Here is a 13,362-nt window from a genome sequence, read left to right on the forward strand (position 1 = left end):
TCATTTGTTTGACTCAAGGACGAACCCTATGAAAATTGGAGATAATCGCTCAAAATTTAGATATAGCTCCCATATATCTTCCTCCGATTCCAAATAGTATGGAATTTTACACATACGACCAAATAAGGCCTGAAAATAAGTATGCCAAATTTTATCGAAATCGGTTCAGATATAGCTATAGCTGCCATATATATTGTTCATCCAATTTGTTATTTTTGCCCTCCCCAGCCTTAATATGGACTTTGTAACAATGATTTTCGGGGAATATATCAAATACAGAACGGAAATATCTTTCCCAAAATTTAGTCGTGATCGGCTCAGATTTGGATGTAGCTCCCAAATATATCTTCGTTCTATTTGCCTTTTATTGTGCACCAAATGGGATGGAATTTGGTACTTACGACCAAATTGAGCTCTACTAAATATGCAAAGGGGTGTAGAGTATCATAAAATCGGCCCCGCCCGACCTTTAGAGTTTCTATACCGGGTTTTTAAATAAATTAAAAAGTATCAATTGATTTTTGACGACAGACGTAGAAGATATTAGAATAGAAAATTGTGACTCTTTGTGAGGGAGTTACCAGATTGGGTGAATCAATATTCCTCATTTTAGCACCAGATCATGTGTCGGGAGGAATATTGCGAAGTGTGAAATTTGAAGAGAATTGTATGCTTATGACAGATATAATTTTTCAAAAATGTTGACCCGTTGTGAGGTAGGTACTAGAAGGAGTTGACCGATATACTTCGTCTTCGCAGCTGATTTTGTGTTTATAGAAATATTGATATGTGCCGAGTATGAAAGTAATCGGAGGCTTATTTTGCATTTTACGAGCATTTTTTTTGTTCAAAATTTTGACCCCTTTGTGGGGGAGATACCAGAAGGAGTGGGCCGATATATTTCATCTATACATCAGACCTTGTGTTGGAAGAGATATTCGGATTCGTGAAATTTAAAGAGAATCGGATGCTTATTTCGCTTTTCATGAGAGTTATAATTATTCTAAAAAATTGACCCCTTGTGAGGGAGGTACCAGAAGAAGTGGTCCAATACATTCCATTTTTACACCAGATATTGTATTGCCAGAAAGTTTGGGATGTGTGAAATTTGAAGAGAATCTGGTGCTTATTTTCCAATTTATGAGAGTTAATATTTTTAAAAAAAATTTGATCCGTTGTGGGGGAGGTACCAGAAGGAGTGGGCCGATATATTTAATCTTCACACCAGATTTTTTTTTAGTAAAAATATTTGGATGTGTGTATTTTGAAGAGAATCGGATGCTTATTTCGCGTTTTTTCGAGCATTTTGGTTAATCAACATTTTGACCCCTTTCGAGGGGGAGATACCAGAAGGAGTGGTCCGATATATTCCATCTTCACACCAGATCTTTTGTTAATAGCAATATTAGGATATGTGAAATTTGAAGAGAATCGGTTGCTTATTTCCAACTTTAAGAGAGTTAACATTTTTAAAACATGTTGACCCGTTGTGGGGGAGGTACCAGTAGAAGTGTTCCAATACATTCCATTTTTACACCAGATATTGTATTGCCAGAAAGTTTGGGATGTGTGAAATTTGAAGAGAATCGGGTGCTTATTTTCCAATTTATGAGAGTTAATATTTTTAAAAAAATTTGATCCGTTGTGGGGGAGGTACCAGAAGGAGTGGGCCGATATATTTAATCTTCACGCCAGATTTTTTTTTAGTAAAAATATTTGGATGTGTGTATTTTGAAGAGAATCGGATGCTTATTTCGCGTTTTTTCGAGCATTTTGGTTAATCAACATTTTGACCCCTTTCGAGGGGGAGATACCAGAGGGAGTGGTCCGATATATTCCATATTCACACAAGATCTTGTGTTAATAGAAATATTGAAATATGTGAAATTTAAAGAGAATCGGTTGCTTATTTCGCATTTTATAAAAATTATAATTATTTATAAATTTTGACCCGCTGTGGGGGAGGTACCAGAAGGAATGGAGGAATATATTTCATCTTCACATCAGATCTGGTGTTAATAGAAATAATGATATGTGTGGAGTATGAAATGAAGCGGATGCTTTTTTCACATTTTAGGTGCATTTTGGTTATTCAAAATTTTTGAACCCTTTTGTGGGGGAGGTAGCAGAAGAAGTGGATCGATATACTACATCTTCACACCAGATCTTGTGTTAATAGAAATATTAGGATATGTGAAATTTGAATAGAATCGGATGCTTATATCGCTTTTTATCAGAGTTATGATTATTCATAAATTTTGACCCGCTGTGGGGGAGGTACTTGAAGGAGTGGGCCGATTTTATCCGTTTTCCCACCTGACGTAGCACTGATGAAAATATTACGATTTGGTAAGTTTGTACAAAATTGGATGATCCTTTCATGTTCTATGACGTAAATTATTTTCTGTGAAAATTTTCACCTTTTTGTGGGGTAGCTACCAGTAGAAGTGGATTTATATTGCCCATCTCCGATCAAAGTTTTGATAAAAATATTACTACTTTATCAAGTCGGATACTCCCTTCTTAGATTAACGTGCGCACCAGTCAGCCAGACGACCGGACGGACATTACCTTTTACATGTTTCCAGCATCCTCAATGAATGAGCATACTGCGTATTTGAACGGACCATGTCTCATAATCAGAGCAGAGATTTACTCATTTTCACTCAGGATCGAAACTTGCTCGTGAGCAGGGTTGCTCGAAGAGAAGGGTTTTCAAAGGAGTCTACGCCCTACCTCATTATTTTGGAGTGTCGAAGCACTCCCAACTCACTCTTGTTTGAAAAATAAGAGCGAGAGCAGAATCGCTCGAAATAGAGCAAGAGTTCGCTCTCAGAGTGGAAATGAGTGTAAGAAATATTTTGTTTTTGGATTTGATTTTAATTTAATGTTGCTGTGTGCTGTAGAAGAGAGAGGAAGACGGGGGAGAGGAGGAATAGGTGCCGAGCCAAAAATTAAAAGAGTGCTAGGCCTGAGTAGAATCTGTCCGATTTTGAACGAATTTTGGTCTCCCTCAAAAACTAGCAAAATATGCTTGCCTTTACCACACAATCCAATTCCGTCTAATGTTGACCACAACGTCGTGGGTCCATAACCGTTTGGGAAATAATGTGTATTTTTTTCTTATAGTAGCAGGACTACAGCCAGGCCTTGAGATTTTATGGGGACATCGCCAATCAAAGGTTTTTAAATATTAGGGCTTGAAACTTTCGTCTCTGGGGAATGCCCAACACCGGTTTCGTAAACATAAATTCATTCTAAGTGGGCGACCTTTGGCCGGTGCTTGAGATTTTCTTCTCTGAGATATGTCCAACACCGGCTTCGGGAACCGAACTTTACTTAAATTTAATCTTTTTTTAAACCAAACAATATAAGGAAGGTCTTTTTAAAAGTTGAAGCCATATATCTCGGAAAGTATAGATCCACCTCCTGAAACTGTTTTATTGTTGTAATCAGGATACAAAAACCTACCTGTAGTGGTAGTTTAAAGTTTTTATTTCGATTCTCGGGGTATTTTTGCAACTTTGGAACCCTATATCTCGGGAAATATAGATTCGAAAAATATTTCTGTCGCTGTGATTAGGATAGCACGATCTACTTTCGGTAAATATTTCAGAATTTTCCGCCAGCCTGAGCTAAACTCAATTTAAGCCAAAATAAAAAACGTCTGGAAATTCTATAAATATATCGGCCTTGAAAGAATTTTCAAACTGATTTTTTCCTTTAAATTCTCTAACCACCCCTCGTCTACAGATTACCTAGTGGTTTCCCTTTTAACGCAATGACGACGCCATAGGAGCTACTTTTGCCAGTCCATTCATTCATTCGGTTGCTCGTTCGTTCATTGAGGCATTCACTAGTAGTTTAAGTTTGATGTTGTTGTTGTTATTGCTGCTGTTGTTTTACGTACGGCGGACGCTTGCAACGTACCATGGATGAGAATGCGAATGTTGAAATTTCTAACTTGAAAAAAAAAAAAAAAAAAAAAAAAAAACAAAAGCAAAACAAAACAAAGAAACGAAAATTGTGGCAAGGTTTCTTTCATGGTTTTTTAATTACCAAAAATACTGAAGTATGTCTGTCCGCCCCACAGTACCTCCCTCTACACAGCTTGATTGTATATAAAACTATAATGTAAATCATGAGATATACTCACAATTTATATAGTTTAAAAGCCTTATGACGTGACGTTGCCAGTCTCTTCGACACAATGAAAGGAAAAGAGAAAAAAAAATCAGGAAAATTTACCCAAGGTAAAGAGGTAAAGAAAATGGAAATGATATTCAATTTGCAAAGCCAGCCGAACACAACAAACACCAGCAGTGGCAACAACATTTAGTGATAAATACTCATACTTTTAGAGCTATGTTTGTAATTATTATGTGTATTATTTTCATTTGCTTCTTCTTCTTCTTCAGCTCGTGTCCCGCTTCACGACAGATAGTAATTTCTGCCATTCATTTCATAGTTGAAATGGAGACTTTCTTAGTTGTAATTGAAAAATTACCCTCAATAAGAAAATTAAATGAATGACGAATGGATAGAAATTAATTTGAAAACGGCATAGCCAGCGAACAACAGGAAAAGTGAAAAGCGTTTATCGAATTGGCTTGTGTGCAGCGGGTTGATACGTTATTGAGGTTATGGTGGATAATGAAAATCATGTTTGTAGGTTATTTGGAAAATGGAAAACTGAATTCTAATGATTTTTCAAGGCTTAAATTAAAGTCGATTTTTTAAAAAAATAATAGGCTAGAGAATGTGGAGATCATCCGATCCAATGTGATTATCCTGTGCGAAAATAAAAGAAAGGAGGAATAAAAGCTGAGAGTAGTGAAAGGTGATAGATCCATAGACAAATGAAAATATAGATCGCTTATCATTGAAAAAATTCGGATCAGCAGATGTCGTCTTTGTCGTCTCTAGGGTATGAGTGAAAATATTGAAGTCACTCAATTCTGAAATGTTAAAAATATTATGAACCGTACGATATTTGAAACATACGGAAACTTTCATGTGAAATTCTTGAAGTTGAGTAGAAGTTGAGTAGATCGACAGCGTCAATCAGCATGTTGACTATGCAAAAACGTGCTGAGAGCCACCTGCATAAAAAACAAAACTAAATGACCATTGTCTATATTTTAATTTGTCTATGATAGATCTTTGTTGAGAAGGAGAAAGGATGGGGAAAATCAGAGCACAGATTTCTCATTTTCACTTGTGAGCGAAACAGGCTCGCGAGCAGAGCTGCTCGAAGAGTGGGAGTTTTTACGGAGTCTACTCTTCTTTGTTTTTTTTGTGGAAGCACTCTCGAGTCACTCCCGTTTGAAAAATTAGAATGAGAGCAGAATCGCTCAAAATAGAGCAAGAGTTTGCCCTAATAGTATAAATGATTGGAAAAAATATTTTGTTTTCTGATTTGTGTATCGTGAAGAGGAGGGGGAAGAGGTCAGAAGAGGGGGTGGTGGGGAAGAGGGGGTGTAATCGTACACAGGAAAAAACAAGTAGAAATATAACATCGGTATGACAAAATAACAAAAGAGTGCTCGGCAAGAGTAAATTCTGCTCGATTTCAAACGATTTTTGGTCCCACTCAAAATCGAGGAAAACATGCTCACTCGTATACGAGCGACATCGATAAATTGAGTTTGTTCGATTTTTTTCTGCTTCCAGGACCTCTGCTGCTCGAATTCGAGTGAGTTTCACTCTTTACACATATTCGAGGGAGTATTTCGGAGCTCTGGAGAAAGGCGTCGAATAGTTTCGTGTTTTAACTCCAGCGTCAGAGTCGGTAAAGCCTTTTTTGGAGTTACAGATGACAAAGAGATCCATGTCTGAATGTGCGCTGAGTTCATGAATCGAATGTCGTTCCCCCAAAGCTTATACTCCTATTTCCCTTCATAGAGCAGGACAGTGACATAAAATGTGTTCAATTGTTTTATTCTTTTCCTTTCTTATCCACATTCTCACACAATCTGCAGTATTCGACGTTAGAGTTATCCCATTTGAATGTTCTTGATTGGATGTTGCCTTGTGTATATTTTCTTATCCTTAACATGGTACTAAATTTGGTACAATTTGGTTTTGGTTGAACGGATTGATCTGAACGTTTCAAATGTTAGTATTGGGGTCCCCTCTGGTGGATAGGGTTACAAAAGGTACTAAATGACACTTAATTTATTATTGCGTGAACGGATGCTGCTTGAAATTTGAAAATTGGCATTAACATCAGTGCTGGTGTGTAGGGTTGAGATTTGGAGGGGATTTTGGAAATACGTACTAAAAAGTAATGAATGGTACTAAATAGTACTAAATTTGGTATTTGGCTAAGAGATTGAGTTGGAAATCTAAAATTTGGCATTAAGATCATCTTATGTGCGGTTTGGTTGATACATGGCGGGGGATTTGGAAGTGCTAAAAGTACGAAAAGTGTTATAAAGTACGAAAAGTGCTAAATAGTATTAACTTTGGTATTTGGGGAAGGGAAGGTTTGAAATTTGGTGTGAGAAAAATAAGTTTGGTATGTTGGAAAATAATTCTTATATATGACGAGGGTTTTGGACGGGTGCACGAACTGTACTAAATGGTACTAAATTTGCAAAAGTTCAGTTAAGGATGAACGGATGAAGCTGGAATCATGATATTTTGTATTGGGGTCTCTGTTGGTAGTGGGCATATGATGAAGATGTGGTATTGGGAATATGTACTACAAAAGCACGAAAGGTACTAACTAGTACTACATTTCGTACGATTTGGTATTGGATGAATAGATAATGCTTGAAATCTGAAGTTTGGTATTAGTGTCGTTGCTCATGCGTAGACTGGACATATGGGGGTTAATTTCGGAAATGCGCACTATAATTGTACGATAAGTAATATATTTGGTATTGGGTGAAGGGATAGAGATAAAATTCTGAAATTTTATATTTACATAACATTTTCGAATCTTATCTCTGGTTTGAAAATGCTTTCTATATTTGTAAGAAAAGTACTGAATGGTACTAAATTTGGTATTGAGTGAAGATATAGGGTTGGAATCCTCAATTTTAATATAGAGGTATCTGTTAGTATCTCGAATTGAGGTATGGGGGTGGTTGTGGAAATGTGTACTATAATTGTACAAAAAGTTGATATTGAGCTGAAAATATAGAGCTGAAAACCTGAAATTTGGAAATGTGTGCTATAATAGTAGGAAAAGTACCAAATAGTGCTAATTCGGTTATTGTGTGAAGGAATTAAGCAGAATTTCGGAAATGTGATTGAGATGTCATTGTTGGTGTATGTGGTTGAGATATGGAGGAGAATGTGGAAAATAGTACTTTAATTGTACGAAAAGTACTAAATGAATATTTTTTATTGGATGAATGTATAGAACTGAAATCTCAAAATTCAATATTGAGGCCTCTGTTAGGATCTGGGATTGAAAGATGGATTTGATTTTGGATATGCGTACTGAAATTGTGCTAAAAGTACTAAACTGAACTAAATTTGGTATTGGGTGAAAGTGTAAAGTTGGAATACCGAAATTTAATATTGAGGTCTCTGTTGGTAAGTGGGATTGAGGGAAGTTGATTTCGAACTTGCGAATTGTACTAAATGGTACTAAATTTGATAATGGGGGGAAATTAAAGAACTGAAATCTTGAAATTAGATATTTAGTTGACTGTTGGTATCTTAGTTTGAGATTTGAAGTTGGGTTTGGAAATGCGTACTATAGTTGTTGTACGAAAAGTACTAAATAGGTCTAGTACTAGTATTGAAATCCTCAAATTTGATATTGTGTATATATGTCCTAAAATTTTTCAAAAAGTATTAAATGGTATTAAATTCGGATCACTCTTTGTGTCTGGAATAGAGATAGATGTAGATTATTTTGGATAACCGTACTAAATATTACTAAATTTGCTATTTGGTGAAGGGATAGAGCTGAAATTCTGAAATTTCATATTGAGGTCACTGTTTGGTATCTAGGGTTTAAATATGAAGACGTTGAAACATGGTTTGGAGAGAAAAATGGTTTTATACCATTGCAATGGTTTTATTAATATACTCTTCGGTAAACTTCAAAATGATAGATTTAAAAACTTTTTGATGTAAAAGGTAAATACTTTCCTATATTTCTTTCCGAAATAGGAAAAACTTGAAACCTTGAAAGTCTGAAAATTTAGTACGATGTATGATGAAGTATTTTTTTTTTTTTTTTGTTAAACTTAACAATTTTTGCATTTTGAGTACTAAGAACGCCTATCAAGAACTGTTAAAATGAATAAAAAAATTTAAGTTGAAATTTTCGCAAACGAAGTAGCGGGCAATTGCTAGTCATCTAAATATTTGTTGGAGGCATAATAAACTTGGATTTAAAAAAATGATTTTATTTTAAATGATTTTAAACTCGTATGCAAATGTGAGTTTTTATAAAGATTTTTTTTCAACTCTCAATGATGAATTTTAAAAAAAATATTTAGTCACAGATTTTTTAAATATTTTTTCAAAGTCTAGATGTTTGGATTCATATATTTCAGATACATTAAACTTTTTTATGTAGATACTATAGACAAATTATACAAATTTCACTTTTGTTGATATTTTCGGCCAGGACATTTCATATACAAGTTCCTTTCCACAACAACCAGAACAACAATGAAATGTTTCCATTCATATTTTTTGATGTGCTAAGGTAAAGCCTATCAACCACACCGATACACACACCCACCATTACCCTTGGAGTACAATTCATTCATCCACCTACCATCTGAATGGCTACATTCTTTGGCCACATAGCTCTGTGCTCAAATACAGATGATATATTCATAGGATTTTCAAACAATGAAATGGGTCACACTTTGGTTCAGGTGAAAAAAATATTGGTCCTCTTTGGCGCTCTTGTAATGTTTTTATGGACCTATTCTCAAATTACGGAAACACACAATATATTATATATTTTTCAATTTTCAATCCTTTGACCCCCTCCAATATCCAAATATACATATATTACATTCACATGTATGTAGTTATGAATATATTTGTTCATTCATGATACATGGGAGTGTAGATGCGATGCATGCAATTAAAATTGTAATCTTAAGTAACGTTTTCAGTTTTTTTTCTCAAATGACCTTCAACTTATCAAAAATTTAATATTCTTCTTCGCAACATCACTACCCCCACCACCAACAAGAATGGTTCTACTCGAAAACAAGGAAAACTTGAGAACTAGAAATATGAACGACCTTGACTTGTATTGTGTTAATTAATTGTGTGTTTTGAAAATATTTAGTATCAAACAATTTTGAAATAGAAATTTGATTGGGTTCGGTTTAAAATTGAATTCTTTTTTATAGTAAAAGGGGAACATATGAAATTTTGAGGCTATTATGACCATTTTGTATTTTTGCAGGGTGTATATCTAATATTAATTTTAGTATTTTTTTAAGAGTTATAGGAAAGTTTTAAAAATATGCCTAAAATTTAGAATAATTCATGAAATCTTTATTTGAATTAATAGCAGAGTCTATAAAATTTAATACTTAAAGATTATTTCATGCAAATGTTGACCACGACTGGGCCTCAAACGGTCCATTATCACTTAGTCCGATTTTGCCATGCTATACAACATTTCGGCCGGTATCTCATTTATTAATTCTTCAATGCAGTCACTCCAATGCGTCAGACGTGCCCGCTTGTCTGTATAGGCATGGGCAACACAGGTCCACAAAAAATATTCTAAAGGCTCACAATTGGCCTGTCCCGAACGTAAAACTTAGTGTTCCAATAAGGCGTAACTTTATATGTGATGGCACTCTCGCCAGTTTCCCACGGGCCCTTGAGAAAGAGAAATAAACCATTTGATTTATAAAAGAAATCACATTTTCTTTCGCCTATATCGAGGAAAACCGTATGTCATGATGGAGTTGGAAACTTCCAAATTTCAGCAAACATTTTAGACAAGTACCACTCACCAGTAATAGGATCCTCTTCTTTTTACCCTCAGCCATATAGCTAGAGAGGGTATATATCATAAATAAATAACAGCTCTAGACCCTAGGTCCCTTTGGACCAAATTCGTTTCAGGACATTTGGAGTCGATCCAGCGATGTCCATCTGCCTGTCTGGCTGGTGCGTACGATAACTCTTGAAGGGAGTATCCGATTTGGTCCAAACTTGGTACATCGTAATATTATTATTAAACTTAGATCGAGTTCGGAGATGCGCAATACCGGTCCACTCCTTCTGGTAACTCCCCCACAAAATGTCAAAATTGTCAAAAAAACAAAAATGTTTCACTGCACTGAAAGAGAAAGAATAATCCGATTTGGCTCCAGATTTGCAAATCCTAATATTTGCATCAGAGCTACGTCCAATGCGAAAATTGACAATGTCGGTCCACTCCATCGAGTACCTCCCCCACAAAGGGTAAAAATTTTGAATATTTATAATTCTTCTAAAATGTTTATGTAAAAGTCCGATTATCTACAAATTTTACACATCCCAATATTTTTATTAACCCAAGATCTGGAGTTAATATGGAATATATCGGTCGCCTCATTTTGGTACCTACCCCGCAAAGGGTCAAAATTGTAAATGTCCATGATGCTCATAAAACGCGAAATTAACATCCGATTCCATTCAGACTTGGCACATCTGAATATTTCCATCAACACAAGATTCTTTTATAAAAATGGTAGAGATCGGAGTATTCCTGCTGGTACCTCCCCCACAAGGGTCAAGGTTTTGAATAACCATGAAGCCCATAAAATTCGAAATTATCATCCGATTCCATTCATACTTGGCACATCTGCATATTTCTATCAACACAGGATCTCTTATTAAAATGGTAGAGATCGGAGCATTCCTTCTGGTACCTCCCCCACAAAGGGTCAAAATTTTGAATATCCATGAAACTCATAAAACGCGAAGTTAACATCCGATTCCATTCAGACTTCGCACATCTGAAAATTTCTATCAACACAAGATTTGTTATAAAGATGGTAGAGATCGGACCATTCCTTCCGGTACCTCTCCCACAAAGGGTCAAAGTTTTGAATAACCAAAACGATCATAAAATCCGAAATAAGCATCCGGTTCTCTTCATATTTTCCATCAACACAGAATTTGTTATAAAGAAGGTAAAGATCGGACCATTTCTTCCGGTACCTTAAATATCCATGAATTCAATAAAACCCGAAATTAGAATCCGATTCCATTCAGTTTTCCATTAACACAAGATCTGTTATAAAGCTGGTAGAGATCGAAACATTCCTTTTGATACCTCACTCACATGGGTTCAGAATTTGAAAAACAAAATTTGAATAGTTATAGCAGAAGTCAAAACATTGGCTGAGGGTATATGCACTTGTCGCCAATACCGGTTGATTCTATTTAACTTGTTTTATCTAACTTGCCCAGTTCAACTCTTCCTCATACCGATTAATTTTCCCCACAATTTCCATAGATTCTTCCTCCCAATAAACCAAAAAGACTCTCAAAGGTTCGCGGTTGTTACAAACCCCCCACCCATATCATTAACATAAGTAGATATATGTTGCACAGATTTGTTGGGTTGTAACATTTCTTCTATCTTTAATGTAGATTTTAGTTTTGTGTGTTAATGTATTGGTGTTAATATATGTGTGTGTGTGCATGTTTTGTAAAATGCATTTGTATGTCGAAAGAGTTTTTGTATGTTAAGAGTTCAAGGTTAAAGCCAGCTCATACAAAATTATTTATACTTACATACAGCTACTACGACATTCAGGGCTGTGCAGGCAGGGACGTTTCGTTGTTGTTGTTTCTTTTGCAGGGACAAGGCCTACATACACAAACATAGCCTTGAAAAGTCGCAAACTTATTTTTTTTTTGATTTTAACATTTGGATATGAAAGGGATTTATGATGAAATGCCATGAAACATAATCCATTTTGATAATTGGGGCGCGATTTAAAGGCGATAATTATGAATTAGTTAAATTTTGGGTTATTTTGAAGTTGGTAGGAATTGCCGGAATTGTATATCCTTTTGCAAAAATCTCTGTAATTTTCTTTTTTTTTTTTGCGTAGAGAATTTTTGTTATTTTTTCGATTTTTTTTTTGGATGATTTAAAGATATTTTACAGGTATTTGACATTTACGACAGTTGGTTTTACTTTGCAAGATTTAATTCTAAAAATAGCAGAAATAATTGTAAATGTTGTGAATTTCAAAATATGTTCGAATTCATCCATCCATACTGGTGTTATACGTTTTATACGTTTTTTACATGTTTTTGACATTTGTAAAAAATAGAAAAAAAAATACATATTTATATTAAAATTATGTTTTTTACTCAACATTATGAAGTTCAACATATTTTACACGATTATACAAGTTTTTGACATTTACGACAACTTTATTTTCGATAGTGTTTTACAGCAAAAAATCATCAAACAGCTCATTCTATAACCCTTTGAGGCAATTTTATATCAAAGTAATTTTATTTTATTAACGTATTGATAGTTTTATACCTTTTATACAAGTTTTTGATATTTACGACAACTTTATTCTCGATAGTTTTACAGCAAAAAATTATCAAACAACTTATCCTATAACTCTTTGAGGCAATTCTTTCGAATTTGTCCATTCATTCCGGTTTTATACGTTTTATACAGGTTTGTGACATTTGTAAAAAATAGAAAAAATACTTGTTTTTTTTTAAAGTATGTTTTCTTAACAACTACAGGCTCAAAATTATGAATTTCAACATATTTTACACAATTATACAAGTTTTTGACATTTACGACAACTTTATTTTCGAAAGCTTTAAAGCAAAAAATCCCAAATAACTCATCCTTTAGCTCTTTGAGGCAATTCGATATCAAATTAATTCTATTTTATTAACGTATTGATAGTTTTTTACCTTTTATACAAGTTTTTGACAACTTAATTACGACAACTTAATTTTCATTAGTTTTTTAGCAAAGAATCATCAAATAATTCATCCTATAGCTCTTTGAGTCAATTTCATATCAAATTAATTCTATTTTATTAAAGCATTGATAGTTTTATACCGTTTATACACGTTTTTGACATTTACGACAATTACAATTTTTAACTGTTTTATTATTCTTTAAGGATCACAAACTTTTCTACAGTAATTTTAACGTTTTATAGTTTTTATACAGGTTCGTGACATTTACGACATTTCGATTTCTACCGGTGTTACAACAAAACCAACTCACAACAACTTCTTAATCTAATTGATATCATTTGAGGTGTCCTACAAGCTATTTTCACTTCACCTTATCGATTTTATACGTTTTATCCGGGTTTATGACATTTACGACACTCTCATTTCTTACAGTTTTACAAGAAGAAATATCACACAAAC

General features: G+C 34.4%; 1 protein-coding gene across 1 annotated transcript in view; it reads left to right on the forward strand.

Moving 5' to 3' along the window:
* Nucleotides 1-13,362, forward strand: part of LOC101900558 (uncharacterized protein DDB_G0283357) — a 91,230-nt gene that overhangs the window by 49,278 nt on the left and 28,590 nt on the right. The window lies entirely within an intron of this gene.

Source organism: Musca domestica, unplaced genomic scaffold (assembly GCF_030504385.1).
Source record: "Musca domestica strain aabys unplaced genomic scaffold, Musca_domestica.polishedcontigs.V.1.1 55, whole genome shotgun sequence".
Classification (NCBI taxonomy): Eukaryota; Metazoa; Arthropoda; class Insecta; order Diptera; family Muscidae; genus Musca; species Musca domestica.